The 27,971-nt window shown below is 38.3% G+C and overlaps 1 long non-coding RNA gene across 8 annotated transcripts in view; it reads left to right on the top strand.

Moving 5' to 3' along the window:
• The first annotated feature begins 248 nt into the window (after positions 1–248).
• The window catches only part of LOC120096272 (uncharacterized), a 135,270-nt gene continuing 107,547 nt past the window's right edge, over positions 249–27,971 (top strand). For 2 of the 8 annotated variants that reach the window (XR_015635531.1, XR_015635533.1), the window contains exons 1-4: positions 261–338; positions 17,009–17,105; positions 25,445–25,531; positions 25,965–26,081. This is a non-coding gene — a long non-coding RNA (uncharacterized LOC120096272). Of the gene's footprint in view, positions 339–17,008; positions 17,171–19,957; positions 20,059–20,343; positions 20,780–25,444; positions 25,532–25,964; positions 26,082–27,971 lie in introns of those variants that run through there. The other 6 variants (XR_015635529.1, XR_015635530.1, XR_015635532.1 and 3 more) reach the window with 6 other exon arrangements.

A 27,971-nucleotide genomic window follows, 5' to 3' on the forward strand; every position in this document is an offset into this window, starting at 1 on the left:
TAAGACAGAAATTGACTATGGAGAGACAAGTCCAATTGAGGCAAAACCTGAGAAAGATTTTCTAGGATGAGTATACAAAAGCCGAGACACAGAGAGCTCCAAAGATGTTCCTTGTGCTGGTGGTCTGAGTAATGTATAGGTTTCCCAGATTATACTTGCTTCAGAGACATGAAAGGGTCATAAAGGGCATGAGAAAACAATGATTAAGATGAAGTCAGTTGCATAAAAAGCCCCATCATTAATGTTGCAGTGGTGAAGAGCTGAAGCTCAGAACTGGTGTGGTAGGGTTCCTAATCCCTGAAGAAATCTATGTGAATGTGCAGAGAGCCTCTGTCAAGGTACAGCCCAGTTGCAACAGAAAACATAGAATATTAGAGATGCCAGTACCATGTGATGCCTGGTAAAGATAACAGTAGCAGTAGAGGGAAGCTTCCCTGAGCCTAAGAGGCAAACTCTATATGCTGCCAGGGGCAGAGCTAAAGAAATGGAACCCATTAGAGGAGGTCAGATACCACAGAGTAAATCCCAGTGTTCTACACTGACTTTATTTTACATGATTAAAGATCTGATTGTTATTGGGACTTGGCCCCTCCTTTATAAAATAGAGGTTATATAACTTATTGCTTAACTTCCTGAGGTCTACATTTTAGACATTTTACAGATGCTTGGTATTTTTAAAAGACTGTATATTTTAGAGAAATTTGTATATTTTATAAAGACTTTGACCTTTAAAAGAGATTTTGGATATTCTAGAGAGACTAAATTTTAAAGTCTGGGATTTTTAAAATTTGGAGTATATTTTGTATTGATATAGTTTACTTGATACAAGAGTTTAGAGATGAAAAAAGGAAAGTCTGTTGTTGAAGAGGGATGTGATTGCATGTCAAGTTGACTGGAGTCAACTGTCTTGTTTTATTTTTACCTAAACACAGGCTAGCTTTGTGTAAAAAAGATCAGACCATAGTTGACAAAAAACCCTCTCTCCTGTGCAGCATTTTCTTTTAGTGCCTAATGAAAGTGGTCCCAGCACAATGTGAATGTTGCCGCCCCTTAACATGTAATCTTGGAGTGTATTTAGAGAATATGCTGATGCTGTTACTGCTGCCAGCACTGCCCCAGCCAGCATATCAGTGGGCCCCACCTCCACCCCAGAAATGCCAGATATTCTTTCAATGTGCTGTGTTGCTGTGTTGGTGGCAGGGTTCAGATTACACATCATCCTCTGAAGAGGAGAATGGCTCCCACCACCACGCCCCTAAACACATGCTTCCATGTCTCAACAGTCACACAGACACCTAGGGGGCAGCACTTCTGTCCAGGCTCTTTCCAACCCCCTTCCTCACCCCCAGAAAACACAGACAATGATGAGTAAGAGACATACTCCCTATTGTTAGATCTACAAAGTGCAGACACCAGAGATTGCAGAGATTGCTAGACTAAACCTGACACTAGGGAAAGTTATGGCCATTCTGGACAGGGAGATCCATGATGTGGCCGGACATGGGGACTCACTGGACTTCCCAGGACCTACTCACAGCCCATTTCTCAGGAATGTGCCTGACACCTCTGTCTCAACCATCTCAGCCTGGGAAGAACTGGTAGAGCGCATTCCAGAGGCCAGCCTCAAATTCTGAACGGTGCCACCTGACTCCATGAACTCACACAACTTGGATCAGAACATGTATGACAGCCGCAAGGATGCTCTGGCCAACACAACAACAACAACAACAACAACAACAACAACAACAACAACAACAACAGAAAGTCTCAGAACGGTGAGGAGGTGATCTTTGATAATCTAAACCCAATGTCCCAGCTATCATATGCCATTGATGAAAACACAGAGAATATAGGCCAGGCATGGGAGGGCATAGAGGCCAGAAACAACTCTGAAAATGAAGTGCCCATCCTGAAGTCATCCAACAAGGAATTCAGCTCCATCCTAAAGGAACTTCGTTCGAAGCAGAAGTCATCAATGCCATTGTGGTCCCCAGCATGAACCTCTACCTACTGATGGAAACAGGGCTCATTCAAGGGTCCGTTCAGCCAGAACTAAAGAAAGGCCAGCCAGCAGCTCAGAGCTCAACTTCACCTGCCTTGGTAGACACCTTGCTGCCAGCCCTGACTCTTAGGAGCTTCCCACAATGGAAACATGTCCCTGGCCACCCACAGCCTACCTTTATTCTTGATGCTGAAAGGTGTCTAAGCTATGAGGAAGGCAAGGCTAGCGTTCTTGTGCACTTGTGTCCTGTGCATTCATCCCATGGCTCACCAGCGTGGATGCAGGCAGTTCTCTGTGAAAACCCATATTTGCCATAATCCCATGGATGGGTGCCTCCCATTCCCAGGCCCCCTCCTCAGCCAGCACCCAAACCACTTTATCCAGCTCATGGCTACCCCATCTCCACAGGCCTCCTAGCTTAGCCCCTGGGGTGTTCACTGCCAAGGGCCAGCCCATGAGGTCCCATATTCACCTCTTTTCAATCACTGTTGTTTTTTTCAGTAGCTTTGAAGGAAAGGGTACTTTGTTCCCCTGCAGGAACTCCTAGGCCAAGTTTAGGTGCAGCTCAAGCCTGGGAGGCCCTGTCTCATTTCTGTGTGCTGACCTGAAGCCAGAACAGAGAAAAGAGATGGACCCTGAGGTCACCTCTGCCAAACACAGAAGCCAGGTGAACTTGCCATGTCCCTAAATTGTCCAGGAAGCAGGCTACTTGCTTTATGGCTCCTACTGTGTTCACAGTCAAGAGCTGCTGCAGAGTCTACCAACCTGGACTGAGGAGTGGTTCTTGGAGGTAATTGGGGGAAGAAATCCATAACTTAGCCCTGGGTGCTAATACAACTGCCAAGCCCACAGAGTTTGGGTACCATCCCAGCAAGGTCTCTAGAATGGAATCATCCGAACTAGGAAAAACAGTGCGACTGAGTGTAGCTGTGTGGGCCAGTAACCTCATTGGTTGTGGTGAATGCTTTAACAAAGTGTCAGAAAAAGAGATTTAGACGTTCCTGGCTTTGTGATCTAAACCATATACCTGCCACAGCTCTACCAGATGGTGCGGGCAGGAAGTGGTAATTGCAGCAGGCTCCTATGGCCCTAGACATTGTGGAGGCCTGGCAGGGACAGGCGCACTACTGCTTATGCATTCTCAGGATTTGTTCAGTTGGGGCCTGCTAGGTTTCCTATTTATACTTTGCTGATAGAGTCATGCATGAGTCATGTGTGCCTCTGCCCAGCCCACCTCATATTTACATACTTGCATGTGTGTGTGTGTGTGTGTGTGTGTGTGTGTGTGTGTGTGTTGCTATTTGTCTGGAGGAGGTAGAGCCCAGCCTCTTGGCTGCTTCCCCTGTAGGTCCCACACATTGACCACAGCCTGTTCCCCATAAGTAAACAGCTGTCTTACAGAGTCCATGCCTCTCACCCCTGGTCATCACTGTGTACTTTTTTTAAATACATAAATCGGTTGTCTGTTGCAGTTAACAAAACAAACAAAAACAAACAAACAAAAAACAAAACAAAAAACCCAACAACAACAAAAAAACAAGCAAACAAGCAAACAAACAAACAAAAAAACTCAAAAGTGTGTGATTCCACACATACTGCTCCTTGCTTCCTCAGGGCTCTCTCAGACCCAGGTGGTAGCTCTCTCGCCAGTTCCGGCTCCCTTGGGCCATAGGAACTAGCTCTAATTTATCTCAGAGGCTCCATGCTGCTCCCAAGTAGTCTCTGACCTAGGCAGTCCATGGGCCATTCCAGTGTGGTACCTTGCTACTCTGGCCTCTAGAGTTAGTTCCTGCACCTATGGGGCCAAATGGAACTAATCATAATTTATCTCTAATTAATATGTCTCCTGGTGGCTCTCTGCTAGCTGTGAACTCTCAGGTTCCAGCTACCTGATAAAATCGGTCTCTAGAGGTCCAGCATGGGCTGGCCTATCACAGCTCCCTGCCACAGACTCTGCTCACACACCCAACAACACAGTGAAATCATGACTCAATAAACTACAACCCAATAATCAGATTTATATGCTAAATTCTCAGTCCCCAATATACCCACACAATAAACTTACAACCAATTGATAAGGATATAAACCTCACACCTAGATTTAAGAATGCCGAGATCTAGCTCATCCTTCTCTGTCTCCCTCTTGATTCTCCCAGCTCCTGTCCTGCTAACTTTCCTTCTAAAACCTCTGTTCCTGCCTCCTTTCGTTCTTGTCCAATGACAGGCATGTTTTATCTTGTCTGCCTTCACCTGCATAATGACATCAACCTACACTGTTCCTCTCCATATATAGTTCCTCAGTCACTTTAGCCTTCAAACTGGCATTGATACTGTACCTGCCTGTCTTCTGAAGATGTCTTTGTACAATGTTCTCAGGCAGTCTTGTGGATGCCTTTCAGAAAATGGTTATTTTATATGATTTGTCATGGAATTTGTTCTAACGAATCATTCCTCCATGTGACACCAAAAAAGAAAGAAAGAAGGAAAGAAAGAAAGAAAAAAGAAAGAGAGTGATAAACAGGCTAGCAGTCAGAACTCATCTATGGCTTCTGCCATGGTTCAGGCCTCCATTTTCCTACCTTGTATTTCTACCTTGACTTCTTTTGATGATGAACTGGGGAATAGAACTGTTCAAAGAAAGCCCTTTCCTCTCCAAGCTGCTTTTTATCACAGTAATAGAAACCCTACCTATGAAAATCAGTTTTTGTCCTTTGCAACCGAAACAATTATCGAGGAAGTTTTTGTTCAGTTCAGTTTAGTTTTGAATGGTTTTCTTTGTGATACTTCTGCATGTTCCATTCATTGTTGCCTGAGTTCTATACTAACATTGCCACAGGCAAGGAATGTTTACTGCACACTGTTAGCTCAGTATTACAAGCAGTTTATACAGTTACAATTATTTAAAGTCAAACTGAAAGCTCAAACATCAGAACAAAACTTGAATTATATGTATTTGGATATCATATTTTCCTGTCTTCTAAATCCAATGTTCATACAACCAAATTGGAAACATCTTTTATTTTATACCATTCTTCTTAATTCTCTTTTTGAGAAAATGGTGTGTGTGTGTGTGTGTGTGTGTGTGTGTGTGTGTGTGTGTGTGTGTGTTTGAGTGTGTGTGTTGTACTGCATATGTGGGTGTACTTATGTGTGTCAGTGTGTTCTTCCCTGTATCTGTTTATGTAGAGACTGAGAAATCACAACCGTTGTCTCTTTTCATTGCTTTCCACATTAGTTACTGGAGCAGATTCTCTCATGGAATGTGGAGCTTATCATTTTAGCTATCCTTGTTGGCCAGTGAGCATCCAGGATGCCCCCACGCCCTCTTTGCCAATATTCCCAGTGCCAATGTTAACAATAATTAATTTTACAAAGTTCTGGGCATCTATAAATAGTAACTCAGATTTGCACAGCAGGCCATTTTATCACTGAGCTACCTCCCTAGACTGAAACAACCATTTTCTCAAATATTTTGTTCAAGTTAAGTCTTTGAATGTTTTCTTAATCCCAAATCATGAGTTTTTGTTATTAAAGTTTTGTCCCATATCTTTGATACCTTAATGGATATAAGCATATTAGTTTTCTGCTGCTGAGGTAAAATACTAAAGGTAACTTAAGGAAGAAAGGGTATACTGTGGGTTACATTTCCAGAAAGATTAATAGTCCATCATGGTAGAGAAAAGTGGTAGCATGCAGGAGTTATGGCAATAAGGGTAGGAAGCAGAGAGTTTATGTCTCTTACCACAAGCATGAAGTACATAAAGAGAAAAATCTGAAAGTTACACATGACTTTTAAGTCCAAGGCACCACCCTCAGTGATATACTTTCTCACCCAATACTGCATCACCTTAATTCCCCAAAGAGCACTACCAATGAGGAGGCAAATAGTCAAATGTCTCAGACTAGGGAGAACATTTTTTCATTCAAACTATTACAAGAAGTCATCCAATATTAAACCCAAAGGACATGGGACTTCACCAGAATGAAATCTATAGTCAAAAGACCCGTTATTTTAAGTTTCATACCCAGCCTCATTAATTATTTGCCAACCATATACTTCACAGTGACCATCTCAGCGTTCTTGTGATAATGTACAGTGTCACTTCTGAAGTCAATATGTGCCCCAGAGTTAACCCTGTGGCCCAGCTTTCTGGAACCAAATCCTGCCAGAAGAGAGCTGGCCTCACAGGAGTGCTATACACATAAGTTCACAGATAAGATGAATATTTTTGCCCCAATAGCTGGCCAAAAAGAGACCTGTCAGAAGTTCCAGGGCTCAGGAACTTCAGAGCAACTGGGAACAGAATCCTTCTGGTCTCCATCTGTGCCCAGAGTTGACATTGTGGCACAGCTATTCAGACCCAAATCCTGCCAGGAGAGAGCTGTTCTCTCAGGAGTACCTACACAACTAAGACCACAGACTCACAGGCTCAAAGGCTCCAGTCAGAGACAGCAAGACCAACTAACACTACAGATAACCAGATAGCAAGAGTCAAGCTCAAGAACCTAAGCACCAGAGATCAAGTCTATTCGGCATCACCAGAACCCAGATCCCCCAACACAGCAAGTCCTGAATACTCCAACACACTGGAAAAGCAAGATTTGGATTCAAAAACACATTTCATGATGATGATAGAGAACTTTAAGAAGGACATAAATAGGCTGCCGATGCAGAGAGCCCCTGGGCAGCACCCCACGAGCGAACTTGAGCCCCGGGACCACAGGTAAGACCAACTTTTCTGCTGCGGGAGAGCTTCCTGGTGAGCTTGGGACACACAGAAGCAGAGTTCCTGTAGGACCGGGCACGTTCTGTGTTTACCAGAAGTCCCACACCCACGGATCCCGGCCCGCAGCAGCTCTCTGTCCCCAGACCCTGTGAGAGAGAGACCCAACCGCCTGGTCAGGTGGGCACTCCTGAGGCTGCAGAGCGGAAGAGACCACCAACTCTGCTCACCCCTGCCCACATCCCTGGCCCAAGAGGAAACTGTATAAGGCCTCTGGGCTCCCGTGGGGGAGGGCCCAGGAGCAGCAGGACACCTGCCTGAGACACAACTGGAACCTGAAAGAAACAGACCAGATAAACAGTTCTCGGCACCCAAATCCCGTGGGAGGGAGAGCTGAACCTTCAGAGAGGCAGACAAGCCTGGGAAACCAGAAGAGACTGCTCCCTGCACACACATCTCCGACGCCAGAGGAAAAAGCCAAAGACCATCTGGAACCCTGGTGCACTGAAGCTCCCGGAAGGGGTGGCACAGGTCTTCCTGGTTGCTGCCCCTGCAGAGAGCCCCTGGGCAGCACCCCGCGAGCAAACTTGAGCCTCAGGACCACAGGGAAGACCAGATTTTCTGCTGCAAGAAAGCTGCCTGGTGAACTCAAGACACAGGCCCACAGGAACAGCTGAAGACCTGTAGAGAGGAAAAACTACACGCCGGAAAGCAGAACACTCTGTCCCCATAACTGACTGAAAGAGAGGAAAACAGGTCTACAGCACTCCTGACACACAGGCTTATAGGACAGTCTAGCCACTGTCAGAAATAGCAGAACAAAGTAACACTAGAGATAATCTGATGGCGAGAGGCAAGCGCAGGAACCCAAGCAACAGAAACCAAGACTACATGCCATCATCGGAGTCCAATTCTCCCACCAAAACAAACATGGAATATCCAAACACACCAGAAAAGCAAGATCTAGTTTCAAAATCATATTTGATCATGATGCTGGAGGACTTCAAGAAAGACATGAACACACTTAGGGAAACACAGGAAAACATTAATAAACAAGTAGAAGCCTACAAAGAGGAATCACAAAAATCCCTGAAAGAATTCCAGGAAAACACAATCAAACAGTTGAAGGAATTAAAAATGGAAATAGAAGCAATCAAGAAAGAACACATGGAAACAACCCTGGATATAGAAAACCAAAAGAAGAGACAAGGAGCTGTAGATACAAGCTTCACCAACAGAATACAAGAGATGGAAGAGAGAATCTCAGGAGCAGAAGATTCCATAGAAATCATTGACTCAACTCTCAAAGATAATGTAAAGCAGAAAAAGCTACTGGTCCAAAACATACAGGAAATCCAGGACTCAATGAGAAGATCAAACCTAAGGATAATAGGTATAGAAGAGAGTGAAGACTCCCAGCTCAAAGGACCAGTAAATATCTTCAACAAAATCATAGAAGAAAACTTCCCTAACCTAAAAAAAGAGATACGCATAGACATACAAGAAGCCTACAGAACTCCAAATAGATTGGACCAGAAAAGAAACACCTCCCGTCACATAATTGTCAAAACACCAAACGCACAAAATAAAGAAAGAATATTAAAAGCAGTAAGGGAAAAAGGTCAAGTAACATATAAAGGGAGACCTATCAGAATCACACCAGACTTCTCGCCAGAAACTATGAAGGCCAGAAGATCCTGGACTGATGTCATACAGACCCTAAGAGAACACAAATGCCAGCCCAGGTTACTGTATCCAGCAAAACTCTCAATTAACATTGATGGAGAAACCAAGATATTCCATGACAAAACCAAATTTACACAATATCTTTCTACAAATCCAGCACTACAAAGGATAATAAATGGTAAAGCCCAACATAAGGAGGCAAGCTATACCCTAGAAGAAGCAAGAAACTAATCGTCTTGGCAACAAAACAAAGAGAATGAAAGCACACAAACATAACCTCACATCCAAATATGAATATAAAGGGAAACAATAATCACTATTCCTTAATATCTCTCAATATCAATGGCCTCAACTCCCTAATAATAAGACATAGATTAACAAACTGGATACGCAACGAGGACCCTGCATTCTGCTGCCTACAGGAAACACACCTCAGAGACAAAGACAGACACTACCTCAGAGTGAAAGGCTGGAAAACAACTTTCCAAGCAAATGGTCAGAAGAAGCAAGCTGGAGTAGCCATTCTAATATCAAATAAAATCAATTTCCAACTAAAAGTCATCAAAAAAGATAAGGAAGGACACTTCATATTCATCAAAGGAAAAATCCACCAAGATGAACTCTCAATCCTAAATATCTATGCCCCAAATACAAGGGCACCTACATACATAAAAGAAACCTTACTAAAGCTCAAAACACACATTGCACCTCACACAATAATAGTGGGAGATTTCAACACCCCACTCTCATCAATGGACAGATCATGGAAACAGAAATTAAACAGTGATGTCGACAGACTAAGAGAAGTCATGAGCCAAATGGACTTAACGGACATTTATAGAACATTCTATCCTAAAGCTAAAGGATATACCTTCTTCTCAGCTCCTCATGGTACTTTCTCCAAAATTGACCATATAATTGGTCAAAAAACGGGCCTCAACAGGTACAGAAAGATAGAAATAATCCCATGCGTGCTATCGGACCACCACGGCCTAAAACTGGTCTTCAATAACAGTAAGGGAAGAATGCCCACATATACGTGGAAATTGAACAATGCTCTACTCAATGATAACCTGGTCAAGGAAGAAATAAAGAAAGAAATTAAAAACTTTTTAGAATTTAATGAAAATGAAGATACAACATACCCAAACTTATGGGACACAACGAAAGCTGTGCTAAGAGGAAAACTCATAGCGCTGAGTGCCTGCAGAAAGAAACAGGAAAGAGCATATGTCAGCAGCTTGACAGCACACCTAAAAGCTCTAGAACAAAAAGAAGCAAATACACCCAGGAGGAGTAGAAGGCAGGAAATAATCAAACTCAGAGCTGAAATCAACCAAGTAGAAACAAAAAGGACCATAGAAAGAATCAACAGAACCAAAAGTTGGTTCTTTGAGAAAATCAACAAGATAGATAAACCCTTAGCCAGACTAACGAGAGGACACAGAGAGTGCGTCCAAATTAACAAAATCAGAAATGAAAAGGGAGACATAACTACAGATTCAGAGGAAATTCAAAAAATCATCAGATCTTACTATAAAAACCTATATTCAACAAAACTTGAAAATCTTCAGGAAATGGACAATTTCCTAGACAGATACCAGGTATCGAAGTTAAATCAGGAACAGATAAACCAGTTAAACAACCCCATAACTCCTAAGGAAATAGAAGCAGTCATTAAAGGTCTCCCAACCAAAAAGAGCCCAGGTCCAGATGGGTTTAGTGCAGAATTCTATCAAACCTTCATAGAAGACCTCATACCAATATTATCCAAACTATTCCACAAAATTAAAACAGATGGAGCCCTACCGAATTCCTTCTACGAAGCCACAATTACTCTTATACCTAAACCACAAAAGAAACAACAAAGAAAGAGAACTTCAGACCAATTTCCCTTATGAATATGGACGCAAAAATACTCAATAAAATTCTGGCAAACCGAATTCAAGAGCACATCAAAACAATCATCCACCATGATCAAGTTAGCTTCATCCCAGGCATGCAGGGATGGTTTAATATACGGAAAACCATCAACGTGATCCATTATATAAACAAACTGAAAGAACAGAACCACATGATCATTTCATTAGATGCTGAGAAAGCATTTGACAAAATTCAACACCCCTTCATGATAAAAGTCCTGGAAAGAATAGGAATTCAAGGCCCATGCCTAAACATAGTAAAAGCCATATACAGCAAACCAGTTGCTAACATTAAACTAAATGGAGAGAAACTTGAAGCAATCCCACTAAAATCAGGGACTAGACAAGGCTGCCCACTCTCTCCCTACTTATTCAATATAGTTCTTGAAGGTCTAGCCAGAGCAATCAGACAACAAAAGGAGATCAAAGGGATACAGATCGGAAAAGAAGAGGTCAAAATATCACTATTTGCAGATGACATGATAGTATATTGAAGTGATCCCAAAAGTTCCACCAGAGAACTACTAAAGCTGATAAACAACTTCAGCAAAGTGGCTGGGTATAAAATTAACTCAAATAAATCAGTTGCCTTCCTCTATACAAAAGAGAAACAAGCCGAGAAAGAAATTAGGGAAACGACACCCTTCATAATAGACCCAAATAATATAAAGTACCTCGGTGTGACTTTAACCAAGCAAGTAAAAGATCTGTACAATAAGAACTTCAAGACACTGAGGAAAGAAATTGAAGAAGACCTCAGAAGATGGAAAGATCTCCCATGCTCATGGATTGGCAGGATTAATATAGTAAAAATGGCCATTTTACCAAAAGCAATCTACAGATTCAATGCAATCCCCATCAAAATACCAATCCAATTCTTCAAAGAGTTAGACAGAACAATTTGCAAATTCATCTGGAATAACAAAAAACCCAGGATAGCTAAAGCTATCCTCAACAATAAAAGGACTTCAGGGGGAATCACTATGCCTGAACTCAAGCAGTATTACAGAGCAATAGTCATAAAAACGGCATGGCATTGGTACAGAGATAGACAGATAGACCAATGGAATAGGATTGAAGACCCAGAAATGAACCCACACACCTATGGTCACTTGATTTTTGACAAAGGAGCCAAAACCATCAAATGGAAAAAAGATAGCATTTTCAGCAAATGGTGCTGGTTCAACTGGAGGGCAACATGTAGAAGAATGCAGATCGATCCATGCTTATCACCCTGTACAAAGCTTAAGTCCAAGTGGATCAAGGACCTCCACATCAAACCAGACACACTCAAACTAATAGAAGAAAAACTAGGGAAGCATCTGGAACACATGGGCACTGGAAAAAATTTCCTGAACAAAACACCAATGGCTTATGCTCTAAGATCAAGAATCGACAAATGGGATCTCATAAAACTGCAAAGCTTCTGTAAGGCAAAGGACACTGTGGTTAGGACAAAACGGCAACCAACAGATTGGGAAAAGATCTTTACCAATCCTACAACAGATAGAGGCCTTATATCCAAAATATACAAAGAACTCAAGAAGTTAGACCGCAGGGAAACAATTAATCCTATTAAAAAATGGGGTTCAGAGCTAAACAAAGAATTCACAGCTGAGGAATGCCGAATGGCTGAGAAACACCTAAAGAAATGTTCAACATCTTTAGTCATAAGGGAAATGCAAATCAAAACAACCCTGAGATTTCACCTCACACCAGTGAGAATGGCTAAGATCAAAAACTCAGGTGACAGCAGATGCTGGCGAGGATGTGGAGAAAGAGGAACACTCCTCCATTGTTGGTGGGATTGCAGACTGGTAAAACCATTCTGGAAATCAGTCTGGAGGTTCCTCAGAAAATTGGACATTGAACTGCCTGAGGATCCAGCTATACCTCTCTTGGGCATATACCCAAAAGATGCCTCAACATATAAAAGAGACACGTGCTCCACTATGTTCATCGCAGCCTTATTTATAATAGCCAGAAAATGGAAAGAACCCAGATGCCCTTCAACAGAGGAATGGATACAGAAAATGTGGTACATCTACACAATGGAATATTACTCAGCTATCAAAAACAACGAGTTTATGAAATTCGTAGGCAAATGGTTGGAACTGAAAAATATCATCCTGAGTGAGCTAACCCAATCACAGAAAGACATACATGGTATGCACTCATTGATAAGTGGCTATTAGCCCAAATGGTTGAATTACCCTAGATCCCTAGAACAAACGAAACTCAAGACGGATGATCAAAATGTGAATGCTTCACTCCTTCTTTAAATGAGGAAAAAGAATACCCTTGGCAGGGAAGGGAGAGGCAAAGATTAAAACAGAGACTGAAGGAACACCCATTCAGAGCCTGCCCCACATGTGGCCCATACATATACAGCCACCCAATTAGACAAGATGGATGAAGCAAAGAAGTGCAGACCGACAGGAGCCGGATGTAGGTCACTCCTGAGAGACACAGCCAGAATACAGCAAATACAGAGGCGAATGCCAGCAGCAAACCACTGAACTGAGAATAGGTCCTCTATTGAAGGAATCAGAGAAAGAACTGGAAGAGCTTGAAGGGGCTCGAGACCCCAAAAGTACAACAATGCCAAGCAACCAGAGCTTCCAGGGACTAAGCCACTACCTAAAGACTATACATGGACTGACCCTGGACTCTGACCCCATAGGTAGCAATGAATATCCTAGTAAGAGCACCAGTGGAAGGGGAAGCCCTGGGTCCTGCTAAGACTGAACCCCCAGTGAACTAGTCTATGGGGGGAGGGCGGCAATGGGGGGAGGGTTGGGAGGGGAACACCCATAAGGAAGGGGATGGGGGAGGGGGATGTTTGCCCGGAAACCGTTAAAGGGAATAACACTCGAAATGTATATAAGAAATACTCAAGTTAATAAATAAAAAAAAAAAGAAGGACATAAATAACTACATTAAAGAAATACAGGAGAACACGGGTACAAAGGTAGAATCACTTAAAGAGGAAATAAAAAAAATCCCTTAAAGAAATACAGGATTGTGGAAACAGAAACTAAACAGAGACAAAGATAAATTAAGAGAATCTATGAATCAAATGTTTTCAACATATATCTACAGAATATTTCATCCTAAATTAAAAGAAGATACCTTCTTCTCAGCACCTCAGGGTACCTTCTACCAAATTAAACATATAATTGGTGACCTCAACAGAGGCCTCAAAATAGGCCTCAACAGATACAAGAAAATAAAAATTAGCCCTTGAATCCAATCAGATTATCAGGGACTAAGACTGGTCTTCAATAACAACAAAAATGACAAAAAGCCCACATGCACATGGAAGTTGAACAATGTTCTACTCGATATCTTGGTCAAGGAAAAAAATAAATACAGAAACAAATTAACCAAAAAAAAAACCATGAGGCGGAAAAAAGATAGCATTCTCAACAAATGGTGCTGGTTTAACTAGTGCACAGCACATAGAAAAATGCAAATCCACCAATTCTTATCTCCTTGTACAAAGTTCGAGTTCAAGTAGAACAAGGACCTCCACATAAAACACAGAATATTGTAATCTGGCTTCTCTGTTGTTTTCAAACATCAGGCACTTCCTTCATTCTCCCCTACCCACATAAATAGATTACGTTTGGTTGGTTTTTATTAACTAATATGTAACACAACTCATCCTCTCTCTTCATGGAATCAGAATCAGTATTGACTGCTCTACTTGACCAGGATAGTCTTAGAAATAACTAATGAATATTACCCATAAGTAAATAGAATGCCAATTTCTTATTATGTGCATTAATTTTAAAATAGCTGTATATATTAATCATGTGCCATATAAGAAATGCCATATACTCTTGCGTTGAAAGAGTAAATACATTTAATCTTGTTCTTCAATATTGATAATTAATTGTTAAATATGTTCAATCATTATCATCACCATTTTGATAGTTATTCAATTTACAGAAACAGAACCATGTATTTATAATATTCTTCATTAAATCAAAAATATTGGAAACTACAAGTTAAAGAGATTATAGTTTCTAGAAACATGCAAATATCAATACTTTAACAAAAGTTTACTTTTATGAAAAAATAATTTTCATTTAAAAAAGAACAAGTAAGTATACTGTTGAATGCAAATCATAGATGGATATTTTCACATACCAAAGTTTTAATTTTAACAAAAAATTAACATAACTTTTAAGAATGTGGACAAACTAAAACAGATCAGACATCATGCAGAATTGGCAGAAAATCTGTCAGATAAGACGATTCTTCCTTTATGCTTGAAAACAAGATCTACCTAATATCAAGGAGGATATGCCTGGAGGAAGAACACAAGTTAACATTCAGGTTTTAAAATCAGTGACCTGGTAATTGTAAGCAGCAAGTCATTTAAATCACTGATCTGTTTTATAATTAAATAAAGCATGACTAAAATGTTTCTAGGTCCTTCTTAGTATATTGTTTGATTATGAATTCAGAAGTAATGCAAAATACTTCTGCTACTTATCTACAAAAATGATAATCAACTTGTTTTTTTTTTTTCAAAATACCAAGAACATACTGTATGTTTTTACCCTAAAGAAATAATTGAGGGTCATAAACATTCATGATTTGAGTATTTTATAACATGTACTTGCATTAATACTTCACAAACTATAATCACCAGAGCAGAGAGTCTTAATTGAGGCATTGTCTACATCAGGCTAGTCTATATGTACATCTGTAGAATAGTGTCTTCATGGCAATAGTTGATTGGAAAGATCCACCCTCAATATGGGTACCGCTTATAGCAGTTTATAGCAACTCAGATTTAAAAGGACCCAGACAATGCGAACAATTTGCTTCCTGCTCTATTATTGCCCTTCTTTGTTGCTGCCCATATCACACTCATCATGGTAGACTAGTTGCTTATTTTACTGGTTTTAAAACCAGCTTCTCCACGATTCCAACACTGATTGCAGAAAAAGGAGGTGGTGACCAGGAGCAGTGGCTCTAAAAATTCACCCATCCCTTCATATCAGATGAGGACTGCTGAGAGTTCCACTGTTGTGAAATAAGTGACCGCCAGGCTCCTGGTCTCTGAAGTCTGCAAGGATTTATTCACCTTTCTTCAATATGTAGATACTCCTTCCATTGTTCCTGCTCCTCCAGAGAACCCTGACTAATTCAGTCAATGAGCTAATGTCATATTGATCATATTTAAATATACAGCTCTGACATCTAAAGAAAATTTATTTTAATTCTATGTATTGAACATATAATTTTTAATAAATTTATCCCTGTTATTAGAGTATATTTTTATGAAGTTAGTAGTGCAATTTTAAATGCAAGGAAAAATATTAATTACCATTACAATGTTTAAAAACTTATTTTAAAATGTATTTTAACTCCTTTCTTTACCCTTAAAAAGTGAAACATCAATAAAGTAGTCATTTCATATTGCACTTCTGCTTAGGCTTTGTGCTGGTCTAAATCAAAGGTGTTAGAAGGGTGGCCACACTCCTGCTGTTTCTCTTCAGCCAATGGCAATTATTTTCACTTTAGGTTAATAGGGCACCATCGCACTGTATATTTTGACAACTGAAACTTTGCCATTTAAAGGTTAGAATTTGTTCTGGGAGAGAAACAGAGAAGCCCTTCCATCTTATGAGACATTTTGTCACTTTCAAAAATATGTGAGAATATTGTTAAATTGTACAACCACTAACTTTAAAGGTGATTTTTTTTCCTTTTTTTTTTTTTCCTTTTTTTCGGAGCTGGGGACCGAACCCAGGGCCTTCTGCTTGCTAGGCAAGAGCTCTACCACTGAGCTAAATCCCCAGCCCCAACAACCACTAACTTTAAGTAGAACAACTTACTTTTTATTTTTTATTCACCCAATCATCTACATCTGTTGTCTAAACTTAATATAGAGTACTCGTCAAAAATAAAATTAGAAATCAGATAGCAACTCAAAATATTAATAAGTAAATACATCTTAAAATATTGAAACCATTAATATTCATATAGAAAAAAAAGGAAAATCAATTCAACATTTAATTAATATTTGATTCTTGCTGGACTGCTAACAATTCAAAAGCTGGACTCCACTAAATACTTTTATAAATATGTATGCATAGAATTATGCATACAAAAATGTAATCAATAGCTTACATAAATCAATGACATAATATATTTTAAAGACTATAACAAATTTAATTCTCATTATTTGATATTCCAGAAAAAATATAAAGGAGTACAAGTAAATCCATTTTAGATATTATTGTCATGTATATATGTTCATAAATCATAGAAAATTAGATACATATGTTTATATACATATATAGGTAAATATAATTTTAATCTATTTTATTTCGATTTTATAATTTGCCTTACACACTAGCAATACATACATAACCATCATGACAGAATTTTCCTATATTGTTGTAGACAATAGAATTATCTTTCATTGATTAATAGTTTATTCCACTCTGTAAATATGTGGGAAAATACAACATGCTTAGTGATCTTAGTGAGAGCCACTAAATAAACTTTTGCTATTGTTTACACAAAGAAGAATCTTGGGAGATTCTTAACATCTTCTTTTAGTACATTTCTTATTGTGATATTGTACTATACTTTATCCATTTCACATCAAATTCTTAAATTCTGTATTTCTTTTTCTTTCTCAATAAAAGCTGAACAGGGATAACAACAATGGATATGTTAAAGTGGATGAGAAAAATCTCATGAGATTTCAACCATACACAAAGAACCATATGCAACTGAAGAAAGGTGAGAAGAGGAGAAATTGCATTTCCATGGGAGGAACACAACAATTGATTGTCCGTTGACTAAAGGTCAGCCCTGAAATCAAGCATATCAGCAGAATTCTTTTTTTTTTCTTTTCTTTTTTTTTATTAACTTGAGTATTTCTTATATACATTTCGAGTGTTATTCCCTTTCCCGGTTTCCGGGAAACATCCCCCTCCCTCCTCCCCTTCCTTATGGGTGTTCCCCTCCCAACCCTCCCCCCATTGCCGCCCTCCCCCCATAGACTAGTTCACTGGGGGTTCAGTCTTAGCAGGACCCAGGGCTTCCCCTTCCACTGGTGCTCTTACTAGGATATTCATTGCTACCTATGAGGTCAGAGTCCAGGGTCAGTCCATGTATAGTCTTTAGGTAGTGGCTTAGTCCTGGAAGCTCTGGTTGCTTGGCATTGTTGTACATATGGGGTCTCGAGCCCCTTCAAACTCTTCCAGTTCTTTCTCTGAGAATTCTTTTTTCTCAATTATTCATTTAATATGTTTACATTTCAAATGACATTCCCCTTCCTGGATAGTCCTCCATTAACGCCTCCTCTAACCCTCCCTTTTCCTCCACTCCTTTCCCCCTACCCTTTGCCTCTCTGAGGGTTCGCCACAGGACATAGAGCCTCCCCTCCCATTGATATCAGATAAGGTTATCCTCTGTTACATATGTGTCTGGAGCAATAGATTCCTCCACGGAAAACTCTTCTTATAATAACTCAACAGGCTGTATTATAAATATATATGCATATACATATACACATATAATACCAATTAGTGAAAAAATGTCATGAATTTGAAAGGAAGTTGTGACATGGTTTGGAGGAAGGAAAGGGAAAGGGAAATTTTGTAATTAAAATGTGATCTTAAAAACAAATGGAAAAAGAATACCCTTGGCAGGGAAGGGAGAGGCAAAGATTAAAACAGAGACTGAAGGAACACCCATTCAGAGCCTGCCCCACATGTGGCCCATACATATACAGCCACCCAATTAGACAAGATGGATGAAGCAAAGAAGTGCAGACCGACAGGAGCCGGATGTAGATCGCTCCTGAGAGACACAGCCAGAATACAGCAAATACAGAGGCGAATGCCAGCAGCAAACCACTGAACTGGGAATAGGTCCCCTATTGAAGGAATCAGAGAAAGAACTGGAAGAGCTTGAAGGGGCTCGAGACCCCAAAAGTACAACAATGCCAAGCAACCAGAGCTTCCAGGGACTAAGCCACTACCTAAAGACTATACATGGACTGACCCTGGACTCTGACCCCATAGGTAGCAATGAATATCCTAGTAAGAGCACCAGTGGAAGGGGAAGCCCTGGGTCCTGCTAAGACTGAACCCCCAGTGAACTAGTCTATGGGGGGAGGGCGGCAATGGGGGGAGGGTTGGGAGGGGAACACCCATAAGGAAGGGGAGGGGGGAGGGGGATGTTTGCCCGGAAACCGGGAAAGGGAATAACACTCGAAATGTATATAAGAAATACTCAAGTTAATAAAAAAAAAAAGCATTAAGCACAATGCATATATGAAATTCTCAAGAAATAAAAAGTATTTTAAAGAAAAAAAAAGAAAGAAAGAAGAAGATGGGGACTAGCAGGAGAAGGAAAGGAACCAGCCTGGAGGAGAATGGGCAGGGACAGTGGAGGGAGGGGAGGATGCAGAACCAAGTGTGACCTCTATGAGGATGCTATGACCAAACCTATCACTTTATGTGCTAAGCTGAAGTGTTGATATAAAATCACCTCAGGTCACTTTAGTACCTGAAATAAAAAAAAAAAAAAACAAAAAAAAAACAAATGGAAAGAATTAGAAGCATCCTTTAGAAATCCTTTTTGGGTAAGGTTTGGAAAGAAATCATTAGTGAAAATCTTACTTACTCTTCTTATAAGAGTACTTCTTACTTAATTAAAAGTCTATTATTTTGGTGGCTGGAGAGGTGGCTCAATGACTAACAACGATGGTTTTTGCAGAATATTTAGGTATGGTTCCCAGTACTCATATCGCATCTTATACCAATCTGTAATTTCAGGTCCACATTATCCAACACATTTTCTGTCTCCATGGGCAGCAGGCACGCAGAGGGTACAAACACATACATTCATACAAGAAAACAATCATAAACATTAAAGAAAATAAATATGAAATCAGTAATATAGTATTCCATTATAGTGACAGAATGGATCTCTTTCCAGAGATTTGATTAAATTTTGATAATTCCTATGACGTATGCTGAGAAATAAATAAAAGATGAATCATGTACCTAACGGAGCTTTTTAGGAAAAACAAAGGAAGTCTCCCAAGTTTATCCAATAATATCTTACATCAGGTATTGTTTAACATTTTTATAGTTTTAGAAAATACCTATCATCAAACAATTTGGGGAACGTTGTTTTTAGGTTCATATAGTGTGAGAGGATATACACCACCATAGCCAGGAATCTAAATTCCTCACCCATACCAAAACATTTCATCTAATTAGGTCCTACACCCTAGAGATTTACAACATAAAACATTGCCACTGCCTGGGGATGAATTGTTCTAACACATTAACTTAGCAGGGCCTGGGGGACATTTTACATCTAAATTGTAGCAAAATGGTAGGAATTTGTAAAATCCATAAAGTCAGGAATTTCCTTCTGTATAATAATTAATTTTCATTGGACCTGGAACAGAGAGAAGGCAACAATAACAAAAGGACATTTCTAGATATCTGTTCAAGGACCAGAAAAAGAGCCAACAACAAAACAACAATAACAAAACACTGAAAATAAAAACAAACCAATAGATTTTATAGTAACTGGTAACTGATATAAAACGTTTGTTGTTTTCTTTCTAGCTAGATAAGAAATCCACATTATATAACTTTATGAGCACCAAGAATCCTTGTTTGTGTGTCTCTTCAAGACAAGCTTTTATTAAACAGCTTCAGGGTTGAAAGTAAGTATGCTTCCTATATAAGAAAAACCACATTTTTAGAACTTAATGAATTTACCAAGCACGTTGAGATGTTATTAATAAAAGGTAAAACAAATAAGAAAGATAATCTCTAAAATATAAAAACTCACAGAATATGTAACTGACAGTTTGGGTCTATGGGTTTATAATGTTGAGTTCAGGTCAAGTCATCTTCACATTTTGCTTCTTTCTTTTTCTGCTTTTAAAAATATTTTTATAAAGCATACTGACATTTGAGTTTTTACTCTGGCCTTTTATTCATCACAGTGTGACTGGTGCCTACGCTGAACTTCTCATATACAGTTTTATCTATCGAAAGCCCAGGCTTTCTTGACTCCTACCCAGCAAGCCTTTCCTGTGTATTTAACTCCATCTTCTGAGTTTCTGAGGCTTCAACTGTCACAGTGAGCTCAAGTAACTTCTGCCCCTCCAGTCTAAAAATGAAGCAAGACAACAACTCTGGGTGTGTGGAACTCAAATATGAGCTTGTGAAAGGCTTAAATCTGCTTAAGGCAGATTCAACACAAACTTTGCGTTTTACCCTTATCTCATTCAAACAATACTCCCTCACAAAAAATATTTCATTTTTCCCCCTGTGAATCCTTAAAAACTGGAGAAGAAGATGAAGGGGGCTCAGAGTTCAATCCTGTAACGTTTGGCTTGTGTTCATGCTGTCTTTTATTGCTATACTACTCTGACCTCATCTTATCGAGTGATTTTTTTTTTCAGATAACCTTAAATGAGCTGAACTTTGCATATTGGAAAATAAGATGAGGAAAGTTATTGTTTTCATTTTCTGTTCAAGATCCAAAGAAAATCGATTATAATATAGGGGAAAATGTTGAATTATAGAATTGAAAAATTCTAACATCATAAGCCTAACATAATGTGGTTACTCTGGCATTCTTGACTGAGTATATAGTAATTGAGTAGAATTGAGGAAATATTAAAAAGCTAAGAATTTATAGTGTCTCAAAGTAAATAAAACTGAAATTGCCCTCCCCTTGAGGAGATATTTGTTTGTTAATTCTCATAAAAATACATAGCATTAGGAAGCTGGAAAGAACCCAGATGCCCTTCAACAGGAATGGATTAAAAAATATGGTACGTCTCCAAAATGGAGTACTACTCAGCTATCAAAAACAATGACTTCATGAAATTCATAGCAAATGGAATGAACTAGAAAATGTTATTCTGAGTAGATAAACAAATCACAGAAAAACACACTTGGTATGCACTCATTGGTAAGTGGATATTAGCCCAAAAGTTCAAATTACCCAAGATTCAATCCATAGACCACAGGAAGCTCAAGAAAATGTATGAACAAAATGCAGAAGTTCTCACTTCTTCTTAAAAGGAGGAACAAAAATATCCATAGGAGGGGATATGGAGGCAAAGTTTAGAGCAAAGACTGAAGAAAAAGCTATTCAGAGCCTGCCCCACATGTGGCCCATATATATATATATATATATATATATATATATATATATATATATATATATATATATATATATATATATATATATATATATGAACCACAACTAGATAAGATTGATGAAGCTAAGAAGTGCATGGTGAAAGGGACCTCTCCTCAAAATACAGAGGTGAATACTTGCAGCAAACCACTGAATTAAGAACAAGACCCACTTTGGAGGAATTAGAGGAAGGATTGAAAGAGCTGATGGGGCTTGCAACCCAGTAAGAACAACAATGCCAACAAACCAGAGCTTCCAAGGGACTAAACCACTACCCAAAGAATATATATGGACTGACTCTGGACTCCAACTGCATATGTAGCAGAGAATAGCCTTGGTGGGGCATCAGTGGAAGGGGTCCTTCCATCTGTCCTGCCAAGGTTTGACCCCCAGAGAAGGGGAATGTCGCGGGGGGAGGGCTAGAAAGGGGGGGTTGATGGGCTGGAACACCCTTATGGGGGAGGGGAAGGGAACAGGGGGCTTATGGACAGGAAACCGGGAAAGGGAATAACATTTGAAATATAAATAAAGAAATATATCCAATAAAAAAAGGAAAAAAAAACATGTGGTGTTATAATTCAATTTAAAAATCACAAGAAAACTACTTAATCCTCCTAAAATAATACAAATATATTGAAAGTGTACAGGAACTTCTCAGTCCTTTTTTTGGTGGTGTTTATTGAAGGTAAGTATACATTTGAGAATGATTGCTTCAGGCTGGAGAGATGGCTCAATGATTAAGAGTTTGAATTAGTCTTTCAGACATCTCAGATTTAGTTCTGAGAGCATACATGGGGCATCTCACAATTGTATGTGATTCTACTTCTGGGAATTCAGTGTCTTCTTCTGGACTTCATGGCAACTAAAGTCACATGTACAAAAATGCATTCAAACACACAACTACACATAACTAAAAATGAAAGCTAATCTTTTAAAACAGTAATACCTTTGAAAATCCTGTTCACTGGGAATAGAGAATGCTGTTGTTCTGTTATCTGAAAAATCTAATTATTACACATTTTCTTATATTATGAATTTTTTATGTATGCACCAAGAACTAGATTATCCTGATGAGTTACTTGCATTTTTTGGGTCCTGATGGCAAAAACTCTAACACATAATTAATTTTTCAAACTTATACACATTTACCAAAGATCATTGAGGAGTACATTCAAAATTTCAAAGAATTTTGACATAAGAAATGATTATTTGAAATGGCAAAAAATAAAGTTATAAACGTCCTGTGATGTGGGATTTGCAGGAAGGCTGAATATATAAGAAACCTGGCTTCTCTACAGGGGACCTGAGTTCAGTTTCAGCAGCACCCTGTGGCTGACATCTGTAACTCATTTTCCAGAGAATTCAATTTTCTGGACCCCATGAACATCAGGCATATATAGAGTGGGCAGAAATACATGCAGACACATAATTATATCCACAAAATAAAAATAAATATTTTTAAATTCAATGATGGGAATGACTGCCTTCTTTTTGCTTGTATCAACTAAGCCTACTCATTCAATCAACCCTTATGTATGTCTAGAAGTATGTAAGAACTCTCTCTCTCTCTCTCTCTCTCTCTCTCTCTCTCTGTGTGTGTGTGTGTGTGTGCATGTGTGTATGTGTGAGGGGGGGCGTTGTTAGAGGGCGGGGGCAGGCCTTACGCTATTCTTTAAATGACAGCAACATAAAAACAAAACTTCAAAGAATCTCTCTTGTAGCTCTGACTGCCATAGAGCATACTGTATCATCCAGGCTGGCTGCACGTTTCCCATTCAGCTGCCAACGCCTTCCGAGTGCTAGACTTACTGGCAAGCACCACTTTGTTCTTCTTGCATAGATTACCTTGAATAATAACAAATAGCATGTTATTTTTGTCTGTTACTTCACCTGTCCTATTGATTCCTTTGTCTTCTGCTGCATTTGAAGTAAAAACTATGGAATAAAAGACATGAATATTAAATAGAATCAATTTTTAAAAGATTTATGACAATAAATGACTTTAACGAAGTCAAAGTAGAAATAAGTTGAAACAACTATCTTTACCTATCACATAATTTATGATGCCATCCAAATTCAAAAAGAATAGGTGAACTAAAAATTAGAAACATGCATAAGAGCTCTTTTGAGAGACCTGTGCATGTGTGTGCACACATACATATGAGTATGCATGGGTGGGTCTGTCTGTATTTTCCTTTGTGTATTCCTTTCAATCTGTCTGCCCATGATAGATTGAGGTCTGACAACTTATCTGTTGATATTCAGGAATGATTTAAATTTAGATAATTCCTTCTGCTCAGGAAAACAACCCTAAATATAGGTTGAGTCAAAGATACCAAGTATTCATACTTATTATTTGTCATGTATCGATCAATCATGCACCTATCTTCTTAAGTGCATTAAAAGGATATGTAAATACTTAATAATTTAAATGAAATTCATCTACCTCATAAATTTCCAGATTCTGAGAGACTTTCATTCACAGCTTATATTTTTATGTATATTTCCTGGCTGATATTTATTCCTGATGTATATTTCTTTTAAAATATGCATGGTATTCTATCAGTATTTCCAGAATAAGTATTTGTCCATGGCCTACTTCTTCACCAAAGCCTAGTAAAGGACTATAGATTCATAGTTAATACCAAGTGCCAGGAATGCTCTCAGCTGAATGCGTTGATCTCTGTGGAAACCTTACCACGGCAAGATATTCAGGACATGTAAGTGATTTTGATTTCTATGTGAAGCATATGAATGACAATTCTAATATATGAGAGTTCTGTTTGTTCACAGTGACAAGTTTAGTTACAAGGAATTAGTGGATGAGAATATTTAAGACATTACCTAGGTCTTATTTATCATTGTTCAAATCTGAATCCCAGTAACAAGCAGTTCGGGGTCTCTTCTTTTGCATCTCATTCTATGTACTGACTAATTGGAAAACGAATCTACAGCACAGAATTTTCTAAAACTTTATATAGCTGGAAAGTCTTTAAATGAAATTCTATGGGTTCATTTGTTGTTTAAAACAGACTTGGATACTCACTAGGAAACATTATTTTATTTTTCATCTCTCATATCCTCCAGGAGTTTTATATTACATCCAAATTGTCATGGCAATATGTAACCCAATTGTCTTTTCTGTGAGTATGTGGGTGGTAAAGTTCATGAACTGGGTATTAGTAAATCGCTTCTATCTCTAGCATACATTCAAGATGTCTCTGAGATGAGTCCTAAAAGCCTGCTTGACAATAATATTTTATTGTGATTTTTAATGTCTAGCTCATGAACATTTTTACTGCATTGCAAAACTGCATATTCCAGTTCAGTCACAGGCTTGAACATAATATAGTCCAGATTGTGATCTACACTGTTCTGCAAGTAGCATTACACCTCACTCAGATTTCATAACGGGAGCATTATGAAATGCTTCACAGATGTAAAATGCAAACTTAAACTGTGTAGAATTCATGGAAATTAAGAATGAGCAAGGCGAAAATTAGCAGTAGCAGTCTTGCTATAAGAAACTCTTTGTACATATGTATCAGATATAATATTGTAATGTGTATTTATAGAAATTCCATATGCACTCACTAGCCTATTGCATGTTCCCTAAGTGACTAAAGAATGTTATCCATTGGTGAGATTATGTTTAAGTTTGGCATATATAGAGTGGTGAGTAAGCACTCACCCTCTCTCCATGCTGAGAATTACATAGCAAAAACAGACATACTTAAAATAAACAAACATAAAAATGTATAACATGTCTAATTCTGACAAGTTCTATGCAGCATAGTAAAATTGAGGGAGAACGATGGGTATGTTCAAGATGTAATGACAGAGAATAGTCCTTTTGTATATTCATTTGTAATAATCAAGAATTTTTTCTATAGGAAAAATATTTATAGCAGAGATCTCCAGAGCTAATAATACAACCAAGCAGATACATATGGAAAAATTGAATGGAAGTCCTTGATCAGGTAGGTATATAAGTACCACAGTGCAGACAGGCTGGCTAGGACAGACTGAATATAGATGAGCAGTGAGATAGAAAGATAGCATTGTGTTTGCATCATGGAGGACATTATATACAATTCCAAGGATGTTTGATTAGGAAGATTTAAAATTTGAACAATGTAAAAGATATTAGAAAACTTCTACACGCCCAATACACTCTACTCATAAAGTACATATGTTACAGCCTATTGGTGACAATAAGTAACCAGGCACTTGTGATATTTTAATTAAGTTTTGTATTTAATGTGTATTCCCTTACATCTCATTCTGCAACCTAATGTTATTTTTGTGTCACAACCCATCTCAGAATAGCTTAGACAATAAATCCTTATATATTTTTAGTTTCTGGTGAAGCCATTTCAACTTCATAGACTTTTGATTATGCTATGTTTTCAGGTACTGATCTTTCAAGAATTCTATCTTATTTATTTTTCATGCTTAAACTGAGACATTTGGATTCTGGGAGGAAGACTGCTACACAATATGAAAAGGAAACATGTTGTCAGCATAGAGGTGAGCACTCAAGTTGTTCTGAAAGCTAGAACAGAGGAATGACATGTTAGGTTTCCAGGGTAGTTTCTTTTGGGCTCTTCTCTTCAGATCCTGAATTCTAAATGGAAGTCCTTACTTTTTTTCCCATAGGAGGTGCAGACATTTGATTGATGATGGGTAAACTATGGAACCATTTGGAATTTTTCATCAGATGTTTTTTCTTCCTCCATATCTATCTATCTATCTATCTATCTATCTATCTATCTATCTATCTATCTATCTATCTATCATCTATCTACCATCTGTCTATTAATTCATAAGTTTATATACTTATTTATTTATGTGATTGCTAGGGTCAATGAGATAGTTCTCTTTCTGTCACTTTCACAAAATCACAAAATAACCAATTTTGGAATAACAGAATTATTTTGAGTCATGTGTCAGAGATATTATTTCACAATTGTTAATTCCATGACCTTTGGGTCTAAAATGAGATGGTTACTCATTGAAGGAGTACATGGCAGTGGAAGCCGATTATCTCGTGGTGTCTCAGAAACAGGGATGGAGGGCTAACTTATGTCCATAATTTTCAAAACTGACCTTTATATGACTGGAAAACTAGTCCCTACCTTTTTATGGTTGCATTACCTCCCAATGACGCTATTGCCTACAGATTGAGGCTGTAAAATGTGAACCTTTTGGAGACACTTATCCAAAGTATAGCAAACAGTATACTCAACACTATGACCTTTTCATTTTGGATTACTACCTGATACAACCTTACTCAAGAGGTTTCGTCAGAAAAGATTGCAAAATTTTTGTTTTGTTCCTTAACTGTGTTTTGTTTTTTCTATAAATTTTTGTCTTTTTTATTTTTATATATTATTTTTATTTACTTGTTTGAGAAAAGATTTTGCTATATAGTCAAGGCTGTTCTTAAAGTTAATGGACAGCTCGGACTAACTTCAATTTATTTTGATTCTTCATTTCTCCCAAGCCGCGAAATTATAGATTTGGAATAATATATATATATAGGTTATACATAATTCTTTAGATATATCTATATGATGCTAATAATCTATGACCTAACAATAATCCACTACATATTGGGTGATAAATATGGTTCTATTTACAATTTCTAAAGTGCAGATATCCAGTTAAAGCAGCACCTTTTGTAGAAGTCACTTTATTTTTCCATTGTATGATTTTGCATTCTTTGTTGAAAATCAAGTTTCTGTATGTGTGCAGATTTACTTATAAGTCTTCAACTCTATTTCACTTATCAATCTTTCTGCTTCTGTTCCAATACCATGCAGTTTCTATTACCTGAGCTCTATAGTACAGCTCAAAGTCAAGAATGGTGATTCCTCAAGAGAATCTTTTATTGTTTGGAATGGTTGGCTATCCTTGGTTTGTTTGTTTTTCCATATGATGTTCAGAATTGCTCTTTCAAGGTCTATGAAAATTGTGTTGGAATTATAACAGGGATAGCATTAAATCTATAGATTGTTTTTATAAGGGTGACCATTTTAACTATGTTAAGTCTACTGATCCATGAGTATAGGAAATTTTCTAACTTATGGTATTTTCTTTTATTTCTTTCTTTAGTAATGTGAAGTTCTTGTCATATAAATCATTTACTTCCTTGTTTACTATTACTCCAAGATATTTTATATTATTTGTTACAATTATAAAGGGTGTTGTTATCTTCCTAATTTTTTCTCTGCAGTTTTTCCTTTGTATAAAGAAGAGCCACTGACTTCTTTGAGTTAATTTTATATCTCATCAAATTGCTGAAGTTGTATCTTAGTTGTAGAAGTTCTCTGGTAGAATTTTGCGATTGCTTATGTATAATATCATTTCACTCGTGAATAGAGGTACCTTGACTTCTTCCTTTCCAGAATGTATTTC

Source organism: Rattus norvegicus, chromosome 13 (assembly GCF_021556685.1).
Source record: "Rattus norvegicus strain SHRSP/BbbUtx chromosome 13, alternate assembly SHRSP_T2T, whole genome shotgun sequence".
NCBI classification, from domain to species: Eukaryota; Metazoa; Chordata; class Mammalia; order Rodentia; family Muridae; genus Rattus; species Rattus norvegicus.